The sequence below is a fragment of the Ahaetulla prasina genome, chromosome 3 (genome assembly GCF_028640845.1).
Source record: "Ahaetulla prasina isolate Xishuangbanna chromosome 3, ASM2864084v1, whole genome shotgun sequence".
Classification (NCBI taxonomy): Eukaryota; Metazoa; Chordata; class Lepidosauria; order Squamata; family Colubridae; genus Ahaetulla; species Ahaetulla prasina.
This window is the reverse complement of record NC_080541.1, coordinates 9112708-9127990: the sequence shown is the minus strand read 5'-3', so window position 1 is coordinate 9127990 and position 15283 is coordinate 9112708.

The following is a 15283-nucleotide window of genomic DNA, read 5'->3' as shown; positions in this document are numbered from 1 at the left end:
AGAGAGACAATTGATAACTCTCAGAAACCTAATACATGGAATGGGGTTAGTGGTTATGGGGCAATTTAGACAATAAACAATTGCATTTTTACCTTTAGTTATAATTAAATATAAGATGCAATTGAAATAAGACAATTTTAAACTCAAACACTGTTTCCTGGGATTTAAACTTTCTCTTTATCTGAATGAATCAAGACAAATGTTTTGAAAATAATATCTTCTTATGACCTACAAAGAAAAAGGACCTCCACAAATTTAGACAGAAAGAACTTCAATTAGTAACAAATGTCCATCAAGCTAAGTAGGTGCATTTCCTCTATTGATTCTGTCACTTTTTTTTATTCCTAGTGTGCTTTAACTGGGACAAGATCAGTGGTGGGTTTCAATTACCTTCGCTACTGGTTTGGAACTGTGACCATACCCGCGCACTTTGAATGCCTGTGGTCCTTTTGCGCATGTGCAGCAGATCCATGACGACGTCCAGGTGGGTGGGTGGAGCCTCCCACTGCCACTACCGGTTCGTCTGAACCGGGGCCAACCGGTAGAAACCCACCACCGGACAAGATGAGTGGAATATTGGCAAGGGTTCAATGAATAGATCTCTAGAGTCAGACTACCTCAGTTAGTGCTGAAAAGAAAAATGTGCAGGGATTCAAAGAGGTGCTTTATCGCAAACGTGTTTTGAACAAAGCATGTTATGAAAGGTGAACAGTGAAATTAGGCATAATAACCACTTTTTATGGATAGTGGCAGCATCTAGCACTTAGTACGAGATATTTTTAATTGTTTTCATGGTAAGTAGTTTGATTTTTTTTTTCATTGTGGTGAGCTATCCAGAATCATTGGCAGCAAGGTAGATTACAGATTTAACACATTATAATCGGTCACAGGGCCAAATGTTTTGATTGAGGGGGGCATTTTTGTCTGCCTATACAGCTCTTCCTAAGAACTTGGTATAAAGGTAAAGGTAAAGGTTCCCCTCGCACATAAGTACTAGTCGTTGCCGACTCTAGGGGGCGGTGCTCATTTCTGTTTCAAAGCCAAAGAGCCAGCGGTGTCTGAAGACGTCTCCGTGGTCATGTGGCCGGCATGACTCAACGCCAAAGGCGCACGGAACACTGTTACCTTCCCACCAAAGGTGGTCCCTATTTTTTCTACTTGCATTTTTACGTGCTTTCAAAACTGCTAGGTTGGCAGAACTTGGTATAGGCAGATATTATTTTTCTGATAGTGTTAAAGGTATCGCTGCAGGATTAAGTTGTTCCAAGGAAAGCTGCTTTCTGCATTTATTATTAATGATCATCATAGAATCAGTCAGATGTTCAGATTGGGTTTGGCATTTTTGTCTACATATCAAGCAGTGGTGGGATTCAAATGATTTAACAACCGGTTCTCTGCTCTAATGATTTCTTCCAACAACCAGTTCAGCAAAACTGTTCAGAAAGTTAACAACCGGTTCTCCCGAAGTGGTGCGAACTGGCTGAATCCCACCACTGATATCAAGTCCTTACTAAGGCAGATGATGGTGATGGCGATGGTGATGATCAAAAAGTTGCCTCAGTCTTTCCACAGAGAGAAGATAGAGATGAAGACATATTGAAGAATTAACAAGCATACTCTTCTTCTTTTTTTTTCTTTCAATAGGATCTTCCATTCTAAAACAAGAGATTTTGAAGCATTTACAGAAGTCTCTTAATAAATTTCAGCCTGGCAAATATGAACGCTACAGTAAAGTGTTTTAACTACAACATTACCCATTTTGTATATAGAACTAACAATTACTACAGAGAGTACCAGAATATGTCCATCTATTCTAAACTGATCGTGTTCTTAATCATATTAATCATCTGCTGCATTGGAGTCCCATTAAATGGAATTGTCCTCAGGCTACTTGGCTTCCAGATTAAGAGAAACCCTTTCACAATATTGATCCTTAATTTAGCTATTGCTGATTTTGGTTTTCTTCTGTGTATGGCTATACTCTGCATTAATTATTTTGCAGATTTTATACCATCAGGAATTCCCTGTGCGCTCTTCATTTCTATTTCTGACATAATGTATATCAATGGTCTATTACTTCTGGTAGCCATCAGCATTGACCGATGTGTGGCTGTCCTCTTTCCAATCTGGCATCGCTGTTCCTGGCCAAAATATTTGTCCCCTGCTATCTGTGGCTTCCTCTGGATCTGCTCTTTCCTCCTGGGTGGAATTCCAAACATTGTGGAATAGGTATTTGAATATAATGCCAACTTGTACCCCCATTTGCTATTGACTACTGGGCTTTGTATTCCATTGATCACAATCTCTACTGTGATTCTATTAGTCAAAATAGTTCTTAAACCTAAGCAGAACAAACGAGGAAGACTTTTAGGGATGATCTTAATGACTCTTCTCTGTTTTCTTATTTTTACTGTTCTATTAGATATCTACCTCTTAATTATTAATGTTTTTGACCAGGATTATTTTTCACAATTTCCACTATTGGACACATGTTTTGAACTGGACGCTTGTCTAAACAGCAGCATTAATCCACTGATCTATTTTCTGGTTGGGAGAAAAAAACAAACTCAATCCAGAGAGAGCATCAAGGCCATTTTTCAAAGAGCCTTCAGGGAAGATGAAGCTTCTGAAGCCAGCTAGAAGTTTGCATGCACATCCATAATAAATGTACGGCAGTGTTATCCTTTTCACAGCTTGTGTGTTGGTTTTGCTACAATGGATTGAGTAGTCAGGCACTTTTTTGATAAATTTCTGTATATTATGAAGAAGTTGAATCAGGTCTATTTCTTCTTCACATGTTTAGATTTATTATTATTATTATTATTTATTTAAATTTCTAGACCGCCCTTCTCCCGGAGGACTCAGGGCGGTTTACAGCCATATAAAAAACAATAGTGCAGAGAAGAGCAACAAAGATGATTAGGGGACTGGAGGCTAAAACATATGAAGAACGGTTGCAGGAACTGGGTATGTCTAGTTTAATAAAAAGAAGGACTAGGGGAGACATGATAGCTGTGTTCCAATATCTCAGGGGTTGCCACAAAGAAGAGGGAGTCAAGCTATTCTCCAAAGCACCCGAGGGTAGTACAAGAAGCAATGGGTGGAAACTGATCAAAGAAAGAAGCAACTTAGAACTAAGGAGAAATTTCCTGACAGTTAGAACAATTAATAAGTGGAACGACTTGCCTGCAGAAGTTGTGAATGCTCCAACACTGGAAATTTTTAAGAAAATGTTGGATAACCATCTGACTCAGATAGTGTAGGGTTTCCTGCCTGGGCAGGGGGTTGGACTAGAAGGCCTCCAAGGTCCCTTCCAACTCTGTTGTTATATATATTATATAATATACAAACATTAAAATAATTTAAAATGAAATATTTAAATTTAGGCTACTCCTTAAAACCCGTTTAAAATTCCCAATTCAAACTATCAGGCCAGTCCTGCGCAATGAAACAGCCATGTTTTTAGCTCACGTCAGAAAGTCCGGAGATCGGGGAGTTAGCGAATACCAGGTGGTAATTCATTCCAGAGGGTTGGAGCCTCCACAGAGAAGGCCCTCCCCCTGGGGGTCGCCAGCCGACATTGTCTAGCCGACGGTACCCCAAGGAGGCCCACTCTGTGGGAGCGCACTGGTCGCTGGGAGGCCGTCGGTCTCAGTAGGCGGTCCCGTAAATAACCAGGTTCCGTGCCATGAAGCGCTTTAAAGGTGGTAACCAATACCTTGAATTGCACTGGGTTACGTTTCTCTGTGATTCCATTTAATAGTAGAATGCCTCTGAATGCTTGGCTCAAAGAAGCTTTATTTCTCCATTAATTTTGTGGAGTCCTTGTTGTTCTCTGAACTTAGTTGTCTGTTGATGATATTACCTATTTGGGTAATGAAATGACTGCAATCCAATAACCAGGCTCAGAGAGCACCAAGGATTCTACAGTTCAAACTTTATTTATTTTTTATTTATTTTTATTTATTTATTTAGTCACAACAATATATGTAACTATCATACAGAAAGGTTATATAGTATATAAAGGTATAGAAGAAAAGAAAAACAATAGGACAGGAATGGTAGGCACGTTTGTGCGCTTATGCATGCCCCTTATGGTCCTCTTAGGAATGGGGTGAGGTCAATAGTAGAAAGTTTTTGGTTAAAGCTTTTAAGATTATGAGAAGAGACCACAGAGTCAGGTAAAGTATTCCAAGCACTGATGATTCTGTTACAGAAGTCATATTTTCTGCAATCTAGATTAAAGCGGTTGACATTAAGTTTAAATCTATTGGTTCCTCTTGTATTATTGCAATTAAAGCTGAAGTAGTCTTTGACAGGAAGGACATTACAATAGATGATTTTGTGAGTTAAGCTTAGGTCTTGTCGAAGGCGATGGAGTTTCAAGTTTTCTAAGCCCAGGATTTCAAGTCTGGTGGGATAAGGTATTTTGTTGTTTTCAGAGGAATGGAGAACTCTTCTTGTAAAATATTTCTGGACACGTTCAATTGTATTGATATCAGAGATGTGGTGAGGGTTCCAAACAGGCGAGCTGTATTCTAGAATTGGTCTAGCAAATGTTTTATATGCTCTGGTTAATAGTGTGGTGTTTTTGGAAAAGAAGCTACGGAAGATTAGGTTTACAACTCTTAGAGCCTTTTTTGCTATGTATTTGCAGTGGGCTTTGATCTACATACCGTATTTTTCAGACTATAAAATGCACCTAAATTTAGAGGAAGAAAACAACCAAAAAAATTTTTTGGCCTCCACATACTCCATTTTCAGCCCTTTTTTTGGCCCATTTTTGAGGGGCTTTTTTGGCTCATTTTTGATGTTTTTTTCAGCCTGTTTTTGTTTTTTTTGGAAAAAAGGGAATAAAAACCCCTCAAAAATGGGCCAAAAAAGCCTCAGAAATGGGCCAAAAAAGCCCCGAAAAAAATCCTCAAAAATGGGCTGAAAAAATCCCCATAATGGCCCAAAAAAAGGCCTGATAAAGGCCCGAAAATGGGGTGTGCAGAGGCCAAAAAATAGCTGGTGGATGGGCGGGGCTTTGGCAATATTCTGTCTATTAGATGCAGAGACATTTTCACCCCCTTTTGGGAGATAAAAAGGTGCATCTTATAGTCTGAAAAATATGGTATATTCTGTTCTACTAGTAAAATGAATTTTGGATGTTTTCTTTAAAGCTGAGATGAGCTCACTCCAAGAGGGAGAGTTGACTGGCTGGCAACCATAGGAATGTAGTTTGATCACCCCTATACTCAATTTAGTTTTATCCTGTAAACAAACTATTAGCACATAACAGTACAATTGTGAGTCTTTCGTGTGAGTGTTTCTTTTAGCAACTTGATAAGTTTCCAGTTACAGTCCATTTACTTTAATAAATATATTAAATAATAGATGGATGGATGGATGGATGGATGGATGGATGATAGATAGATAGATAGATAGATAGATAGATAGATAGATAGATAGATAGAAAGAAAGATGGACAGAGAGAGACAGACAGACAGACAACAACGCAAAGTAGAAAGTTAATTTGTCAGCTGGCTTGGAGCTTGTAAAATTTTGTGGAAATAATGTGCCATGTGATACATTTGTGATACATATCCTTATACCACCAGGCTTGAAATTTCAGATCTAGACAGCCTCGAATTACATTGTCCACGTTCTAACCTATGCTTAGTTCATAAGATTATTTACCAAAACGTTCTACCTGTAAATGAGTACTTTAATTTCAACCATAATAACACAAGGGCCATCAATAGATTTAAACTGCCCAAGGAGCTGCTGATCCAGTTCTACAGAGGAATTATTGAGTCTGTCATTTGCACCTCTATAACTGTCTGGTTCGGTTCTGCAACCCAACAAGAAAAACACAGACTTCAGACGATAATTAGAACTGCAGAAAAAATAATTGCTACCAACCTGCCTTCCATTGAGGACCTGTATACTGCACGAATCAAGAAGAGGGCCGTGAAAATATTTGCAGATCCCTCGCATCCTGGACATAAACTGTTTCAACTCCTACCCTCAAAACGACTCTATAGAGCACTGCACACCAGAACAACTAGACACAAGAACAGTTTTTTCCCGAAGGCCATCACTCTGCTAAACAAATAATTCCCTCAACACTGTCAGACTATTTACTGAATCTGCACTACTATTAATCGTTTCATAGTTCCCATCACCAATCTCTTTCCACTTATGACTGTATGACTATAACTTGTTGCTGGCAATCCTTATGATTTATATTGATATATTGACCATCAATTGTGTTGTAAATGTTGTACCTTGATGAACGTATCTTTTCTTTTATGTACACTGAGAGCATATGCACCAAGACAAATTCCTTGTGTGTCCAATCACACTTGGCCAATAAAATTCTATTCTAAAAATTCTATTCTATTCTAAACTCAATGTAATTCGCTCTGATCTTAAGTGTAGGAAATTTGACTTCTGCAATAGAGTAGTAAACGTCTGGAACGCTCTACCTAATCCTGTTGTTAGTCTCTCTAATCCCCATACCTTTTACCTTAAACTGTCTACTGTGGACCTTTCGTGTTTCTTAAGAGGTCCCTAAGGGGGCATGCATAAGCGCACCAGCGTGCCTACCGTCCCTGTCCTACTGTCCCCAATTATATGTAATCATTCTATGTGTTTATGGCTATGTTTTGCCTATTTATATCCTTTTTTGTGCCAATTTTTTTTGCATGCGTCCATGTCTATATTTATACTGTTACTTGTACTTGTTGACAAACAAACAAACAAACAAACAAATTGGCCCCTGTTGATCAAGCTATATTAGAAGGTTTCTAGTAGTCATAAAACCCTATTTCCCTGTTCTTTTTTTTTCTTTTCGATTTGCAAAGAGACTATGGCCTATGTCCATGTTGACACTACAGTACAAATTTTATCTAGACTTCAGTCCAAACTAGAAAATGCCTTGCTCTACAAGATCCAAATCAAAAGATCTTAGTTTGCTCACTGCATAAGTTGAGCATGTCCTCCGCCTTGAAGCCTGTCCTCAGCATTTTTTGTGTGTGTTTCTTTCCTGTTGTGACACAATTGAAAGTTTCATGTTTCAGTCTGTCCTCTAGCAATCTCTTCCTCAAAAATACTTCACGCAGAAATAATTCCAATTTGGTTTTAGAGTAACAGAATCATTTACAGATAATCTGCTCTTTTGGTGGGAGGAGAAGAGAATCCAGGAAATGTCCTTTATGTATGTTTGATAGTATGTGCTTTAATTGCTCTCAGTAACTCAAACCATCTTATGCAAAGAGAAGAGAAGAAATGATGACACAGACAGTAAATAGCAATGGTGGTTCATGGGTCATGAAGAGTTGATTATGATTTAGCAACAGCAATAATAAATATCATGCTAGCAACCAATGCTTTTCTGACTTGCTACTTTTTTTAAAAAAAATGTATTTAATAGAAGAAACTTGAAAGAAATGAATGGATAGCAGATGTACTTAGAAGCATTTTTACCTATGTTGACAATTTCTGCTGTAGATGGGCAGACGGAAATAAACTAATAAACCATTTTATCCTAATTTTCTAATTAAAAATGCTTAGACTCCAAAAGAACTTCAGAAAACAAGATGCTTATTGAAGGAAGATCTGAGGAAATTGTGGTTATCTATCTAATTAAGTTAATTAGTTATAAGTTTTGTTGAAATAGTCTCATCTTGTGAAAAGATTATGGACAAAAAGTTCACTACCTTCCTTCCTCTCCATTAAGAATTTAGAGCTCTTCCCAGTATATGCCTGATATATATATATATTTTAAATCCACCAGGGCCTCTGGTGACTCAACAGACTAAGCAGTCTGTTATTAACACAGCTGCTTGCAATTATTGCAGGTTCAAGTCCCACCAGGCCCAAATAGAATAGAATTTTTATTGGCCAAGTGTGATTGGACACACAAGGAATTTGTCTTGGTGCATATGCTCTCAGTGTACATAAAAGAAAAGATACGTTCATCAAGGTATAACATTTACAACACAATTGATGATCAATATATCAATATAAATCATAAGGATTGCCAGCAACAAGTTATAGTCATACAGTCATAAGTGGAAAGAGATTGGTGATGGGAACTATGAAACGATTAATAGTAGTGCAGATTCAGTAACTAGTTTGACAGTGTTGAGGGAATTATTTGTTTAGCAGAGTGATGGCCTTCGGGAAAAAACTGTTCTTGTGTCTAGTTGTTCTGGTGTGCAGTGCTCTATAGCGTCGTTTTGAGGGTAGGAGTTGAAACAGTTTATGTCCAGGATGCGAGGGATTTGCAAATATTTTCACGGCCCTCTTCTTGACTCAGTTGACTCAGCCTTCCATCCTTTATAAGGCAGGTAAAATGAGGACCCAGATTGTTGGGGGCAATAAAAGTTGACTTTGTATATAATATACAAATGGATGAAAACTATTGCTTAACACAGCGTAAGCCGCCCTGAATCTTCGGAGAAGGGCGGGATATAAATTCAAATAAAAAAAAAAATCAGTTTTCCTATTTCTTTCAACTTTGCCAAGTATAAATGTCTGTGGAGATTCCCAGTCATCCAGATCACGATTGTCCCAAAGGTGTTTTTTTTTAAAAAGGCAACTGGGCTTTCTGGTTTTTCCTTGAAGATGTTTCACTTCTCAGCCAAGAAGCTTCTTCAGCTCTCTTGAAGCTGAAGAAGCTTCTTCAATGAGAGTTGAAACATCTTTAAAGTAAAATCAGAAAGCCCAGTTGCCTCTTAAAAAAGGCACCTTTGGGTTTGCTAAATATAATGATTTTTTTTTCTTGACTATCATCTGCTTGCATGACATTTTAAAAGTATGCAAGGTTGATCGTTCCCATCCCCCATCTCCTTCCACTTATCGCTGTGTGACTGTAACTTTGTTGCTGTTGTGTCTTGCCCGCCCTCAGAGCAGCCGGGGCCTTCTTATCTGCTCCCGAACACGGAGGAATGTATGCCTCCCGGCCCCAGTCCTGGCTCCATGCCCAGACAAACTGCAGAAGAAGGAGCATCTCCTGGCCCCAGCCCTGACTCCATGCCCAGGCAAACGGAGCAGCTAGACCCCTCCCCCTCCTCCACAGCATGTGAGCCTGAGGAGGGTTTATTACCAACAGCTGATTGGAGTGACCCTCGCATCAGAAGATTGGATAGGCGGAGGCAACAGAAGGAAGGGAGGGGCAGGCCTTAATGAGTGCTGAGTCATGGAGCCACACCCCATGGCCTATATAAAGGATCTGCTTTCTAGCAGTCTCTGAGTCAGGCAAAAGTCGAACTTATCTTGCTGAAGTCACTTACTGGTCTCCTGCCTGCTCTGAGGACTTTGCTAGGACTTTGGGCAGAGCTGCAGAGGCAGGCCTGATTCGGATTTCCCTGACCCGGCCGTCAGCGGAGGAGTGGGACACGACAGTTGCTTGTATCCTTATGATTTATATTGATATTGTTTCCTGATTGCTTATTTGTACCCTATGACTGTCATTAAGTGTTGTACCTTAGGATTCTTGATGAACGTATCTTTTCTTTTCTTTTATGTACACTGAGAGCATATGCACCAAGACAAATTCCTTGGGTGTCCAATCACACTTGGCCAATAAAAAATTCTCTTCTCTTCTCTTCTCTTCTCTTCTCTTCTCTTCTCTTCTCTTCTCTTCTCTTCTCTTTTCTTCCGTTTGGTACCATCACCTAGTCCAATATTGATTTATTCTTGTAGATCATTATTCGCTGACACCTGTTGTGTCCTCCCTCGCCTCCATCCGAGTGATGGCTTAATTAGCCGGCACTATCAGCTCTGGCAGCAGAATAGCCAGCGTCTGCCAAGAGCCTCCGTTATCTTCCACGACGCTGGTGAGTCACCCAGCAACAAACTTCAGCTCTTAATCAGTGGATTTGCCTGTTACAAAGAGACACAGCAGCTCTCGCTGCCTTTTATATCCTGTGGGGTGTGGCTCCATGACTCAGCAATTCCTGGGCCTGCCCCACCCTTGCTTCTGTTGTTCCTTCCTCCACCTGGCCTGCTTCTGGCTCCTGGAGCTGAGCCAGGGAAGCCAGTGCTCCCAAGGTAAGTCCTGACGGCCCTTCCCCCTCACTGTCCAAGTCACTTTCTGGCAGCAGGCCCGGCTCGGGGGGGGGGGGGCGCAGACACAACACCACCATTTCCAGATTCATCATTCAAAGGCATCTTTTTTCAATCAAACCGTCAATCAAACCTTCTCAGTGCCTGGTATTCACAACTTATACATAGCCATTGGAAAGACCATATTGTGCTTTAACTATTCTGTTCATTAGTGTAATAGAAATATCCTGATTTTTCATAAGGATAAGGTCATTGCCTTCTTCCCTAGAATTAATTTCTACTTACTTTTCTAGCACTCTCTTCATCTTTTCCTCGAGATTAAAAAAAATATTCATTACCTTTACCTCTTCATGATCAAAGTTCATTCAGAATGCAGACTATCTTTCCTTTTGTCTTTTTAATATTTAAAAAGGTTTAAATAGGTTTCCTGTTCACTTTCTGTTTTCATAATGAATGTGTCACCTGCATATATTTAACGCTTGGTGCTTTGGTTTATCTCCTTCTCCTCCTCCTTCTCCTTCACCACTTCCTCCTCCTCCTCCTCCTCCTCCTCCTCCTCCTCCTCCTCCTCCTCCTCCTCCTCTTAAGGTTTATGGCATGGGGCTTCATATCAGTACAATTAAATACTAGGTAGAAGTTGGATTCATTCCCTCTGCTTTCAAACAGTATTTTCTTCTTGCGTTACCACTTTTGGAATGCTGGAATTTCTGTAACAGAATTGTATATACTTGGAATGCATTACCTGGCTCTGTGGTTTCTTCTCATAACCCCAAAGGCTTTACTCAAAAACTGTCCACGGTTGACCTCACCACTTTCCTAAGAGGACTCTAAGGGGCGTGCATAAGAGCACAAACGTGCCTACCGTTCCTGTCCTACTGTTTCTTCCCCTATGTATATATATGTTTTTAGTACCTCGTTTCTCCTCATATATACGTTCATATATTATATAACCCTTTATTTATCCTTGTATATATATATTGTTATATTGTTATGACAAATAAATAAAATAAAATAAATAAAATAAATAAATGAATGAGCAAGGCCAAAAGGGCAAACTGAATTAGGCGAAAAGATTGCTTCAACTCAAATTTTCACCAGTTTTGTAACATTAATTGTTCATGAATGAGGAAGGGAGTTTCCAAGACTCTTCCTGATGCTCTTCACAAAGAGACTTATCCGTTAACCAATAGGGTCAACCTAACTTTGATGACCAAAACCACCAAACTGACACTGTCAATTTTCCTAAATTCACCTGGAAGGAAACTTTAATAGTGAAAAGATATTTTCATCAATCAGCCCAAGTAGAATCCTTTGCAGAATTAGCCTTGCTCAAACCACAATTTGCAAGGGTCAAATTCTGAAAGGCACACGAGACAGATCTCCTATAGTCCACTTTGGGGATTTCCCTGAAATTGTTTTCTCCTGTAGTTTCTGCATTCAGACCTTGCAAAAAATGCTCCTAGAGTGAACCTGCATCAAACACATTAATGCAACTTTAAACATGACATCCCAACACTAAGCAAGGAGGAGAAGAGGCCAATACTAAGAGAGAGTACCTTACTTTTAAATACTTATTTTACTCATTACCTTAATAAATACTTTAAATACTTACCTTACTCATTACCTTATTGACGACCCCCACCCTGTCAAAGATCTTGGAGTTCTCATATCAAATGACCTTAATGCCAAAGCCCACTGCAACTACAAAGCAAAAAAGGCTCTAAAAGTAGTAAACCTAATTTTACGCAGCTTCTTTTCCAAAAACTCTACACTACTAACTAGAGCATACAAAACATTTGCCAGACCTATTCTTGAATACAGCTCATCCGTCTGGAACCCATACCACATCTTTGACATACATACAATAGAACGCGTCCAGAAATATTTTACTAGAAGAATTCTTCGCTCCTCCGAAAACAATAAAATACCTTATACCACCAGGCTTGAAATCCTGGGATTAGAAAACTTACAAGTCCGTCGACTTTGACATGACCTGTGTTTAACACACAAAATCATCTATTGCAATATCCTTCCTGTAAATGACTACTTCAGCTTCAGTCGCAATATTACAAGAGCAAAAAATAGATTCAAGCTTAATGTCAACCGCTTCAAACTTGATTGCAGAAAATATGACTTCTGCAACAGAGTTGTTAATGCTTGGAACTCATTACCTGACTCCATAGTCTCTACTCAAAATCCCAAAATCTTCAACCAAAAACTGTCTACTATTGACCTCACCCCATTCCTAAGAGGACTATAAGGGGCGTGCATAAGAGCACAAAAGTGCCTACCGTTCCTGTCCTATTGTTCCCTTTCATTATATCAAATTAATATAGCTGATGCATATTCTTTATTTATATATATATATATATATATATATATATATATATCTTCATGATATGTTTTTTTTTACTTATGACAATGTTTGTGTATACTGTTGTGACAAAATGAAAAAAAAAGTAACACAAGTGTGGTGACCTTAAATCCTTAATTATAAAAAAACAGTCTTTTTTTCCCCAGAAAGCTACCCTTTATTAGAATGTGCATTCTGATGAGGATAGTCTTGGTTTTGCTCTTGAATTGTCTTTTGTAAAGCAAAGTTATCAACAATAAAAAATGTGTTGTCCTTATGAACTTTCAGATTTGTTCTTTTCACCTTTGTCCTTTTTGCCAAGGAAATACGGTCACTGTAGTAATAAGGGAAAGGGGCCCTCAGGGTTGAACCAACCCTTCCTCTGAGGTCCTTCAGGTCTGAGGTAACCTTCAACTGGGATGACCATCAACTGAAAATGCAGTCCAATGGCTGCTGCCATTGCCTTCACTGGAAACTGGTTTCTCTCTTCATGTTAGCCCTCTGGGGAACTGTGTGTTGTGACTCGTCCTCCCTCCTCTCCTCAGCCGGGCCCCTCCCGTCTCCAACCGGGCCTTTTATCAGACTCTGAGTTGATAATGAAGATGAACAGCCTGTCATGACTCCAGCTCCCGGCCCTGGCCCCATGCCCGGAGGGGATTCAAGGAGTGAAAGGACAAGCCCCATAAACCTCACTCATACAGCGTGTGTTCCTTTGGCTCAGCCTTCAGAGAAGGAAGCCAGCCAGGTGGTGGAATTACTGACAGAAGATCCAGCTGAAGACAATTCAGGGTAGGAGGACCCTCGCTTCCGGAGATCTGAGAGGTGACGCCAGCAGAAGGAAGGGTGGGGCAGGCTTGGATAAATGCTGAGTCATGGAACCACACCCCACAGCCTATATAATAATAATAATAATAATAATAATAATAATAATAATAATAATAATAATAATAATAATAATAATAATAATATCAGAGTTGGAAGGGACCTTGGAGGTCTTCTAGTCCAACCCCCTGCTTAGGCAGGAAACCTTACACCACTTCAGACAAATGGTTATCCAACATCTTCTTAAAAATTTCCAGTGTTGGAGCATTTACAACTTCTGCAGGCAAGTTGTTCCACTGATTAATTGTTCTAACTGTCAGAAAATTTCTCCTTAGTTCTAAGCTGCATCTCTCCTTGATTAGTTTCCACCCATTGCTTCTTGTTCTACCCTCAGGTGCTTTGGAGAATAGTTTGACTCCCTCTTCTTTGTTCCAACACCTGAGATGACTCCCTCTTCTTTGTGGCAACCCCTGAGATATAAAGGACCTGCTTTTGGCATTCCAACCTTGAGTCAAGCAAAGTCTTATCTAGTTTGCTGATATCGGACTCTATTGCTGAAGTCACAACTTGGACTCCTGCCTGTCCTGATAAACCTCGAAGGAACTTGGCAGGCTGCAGAGGCTTCATTGCCAAGTTTGTTACGGACTTCCTTGACTCGTTCATCAGAGTGGGAGTGGGACACAACACTGTGGGAGATGGACACCTCACCCAGAAGGGAACCCCCAAAAAACTGTGCAGAGTCAAAAGCTCAGCCGAGCTGAGGTCGGTGCCAGAAAGCCAAGAATGGAGCAAAAACAATGGTGAAATCTAAACCGGTTTACTACCGGTTCACTGGCTGCGCATGCCAGCTGGGATCATCAGAGCCTTTTTTTAACCTTTTAAAAGCATTTTTTACAATCTATTCCGCCAAATAGGTTGTAAAAAAATGCTCTTAAAAAGTAAAAAAAAAAAGGCTCTGGCGATCACACAGCTCAGCTGTGATCGTCAGAGCCTTTTTTTACCTTTTAAAAGCATTTTTTAAAAGAAGCAGGAAACGGGGAAGTGGGCGACCAGATGATTCGGTGGGCATGAGTGTGGGGGAGGCAGGGAATTTTGCTACCGGTTCTCCGAACCACCCGCTGCCATTGCTACCGGATTGGCTGATCTGGTCTGAACCGGGAGCATTTCACCCCTGAACAAAAATCCACTTTACTAAATGTGACAAATGAATTCCCATGCATAGAATGCTTAATTTAAATATGCAGAATATCAGCACAATTTTGACTGTAGGAAATTTTAGGGAACACAGTTTCCTAATATGCCTGAGGTGACTCCTCATCTGGGATACCACTTCATTCTCTCCCCAAAGATGCTCCAAGGTTTTCCCGACAAAAGTCTGACAGAATTACTGTCAGGCCTGGAAACCATAATAGACTTTAGGGTTCCAGACGCTGCCACATTTTTCCCCTGAGGGGAAGAAGGGGGGTTGAGGGGTATGGTAACATTCTTCAAGCGGTCAAGGTCGGATGGTGTTCACATCTGCAGGGAGAGTGGCGAGAAGATATTTGAATGAACTGGGAGAACGTGGGACCATGTGACCAGCAAAGAGGTCAGGGGGGTGGGGCTCTTCGGGTTTGTATAACTGGAAAAAGAATCCGGAAGTTCAGTTTGGGAATTTCACTCATCGTGTGCCAGTTTCCTCATGCTAGTAAAGAACTCTGAAAGACAATGGCTTCCGAGATTTTTTTATGCAGAAGAGGTTTTTCTGGAACCTTGACATTATTATTATCTGGTCTGAGACCTCAACCTGCCGCTCCCCCACCACCCTTGATAATCCAAGGTGAAACCCACTATGAAATCAAGAAAATCCTTGACTCTAGACTATACAGAGGTCAATTACAATATTTAGTCCACTGGAAGGAATATCCATTATCTGAATCTACTTGGGTCAAAAGTTGGAAAGTAAATGCGGACAATTTGATTAAACAATTTCACGACACTTTCCCTGACAAACCTAAAAAACCTCTTGGAGGGGGGAGAGGGGGGTAGTAGGGAAGTGTGGCCCACTGA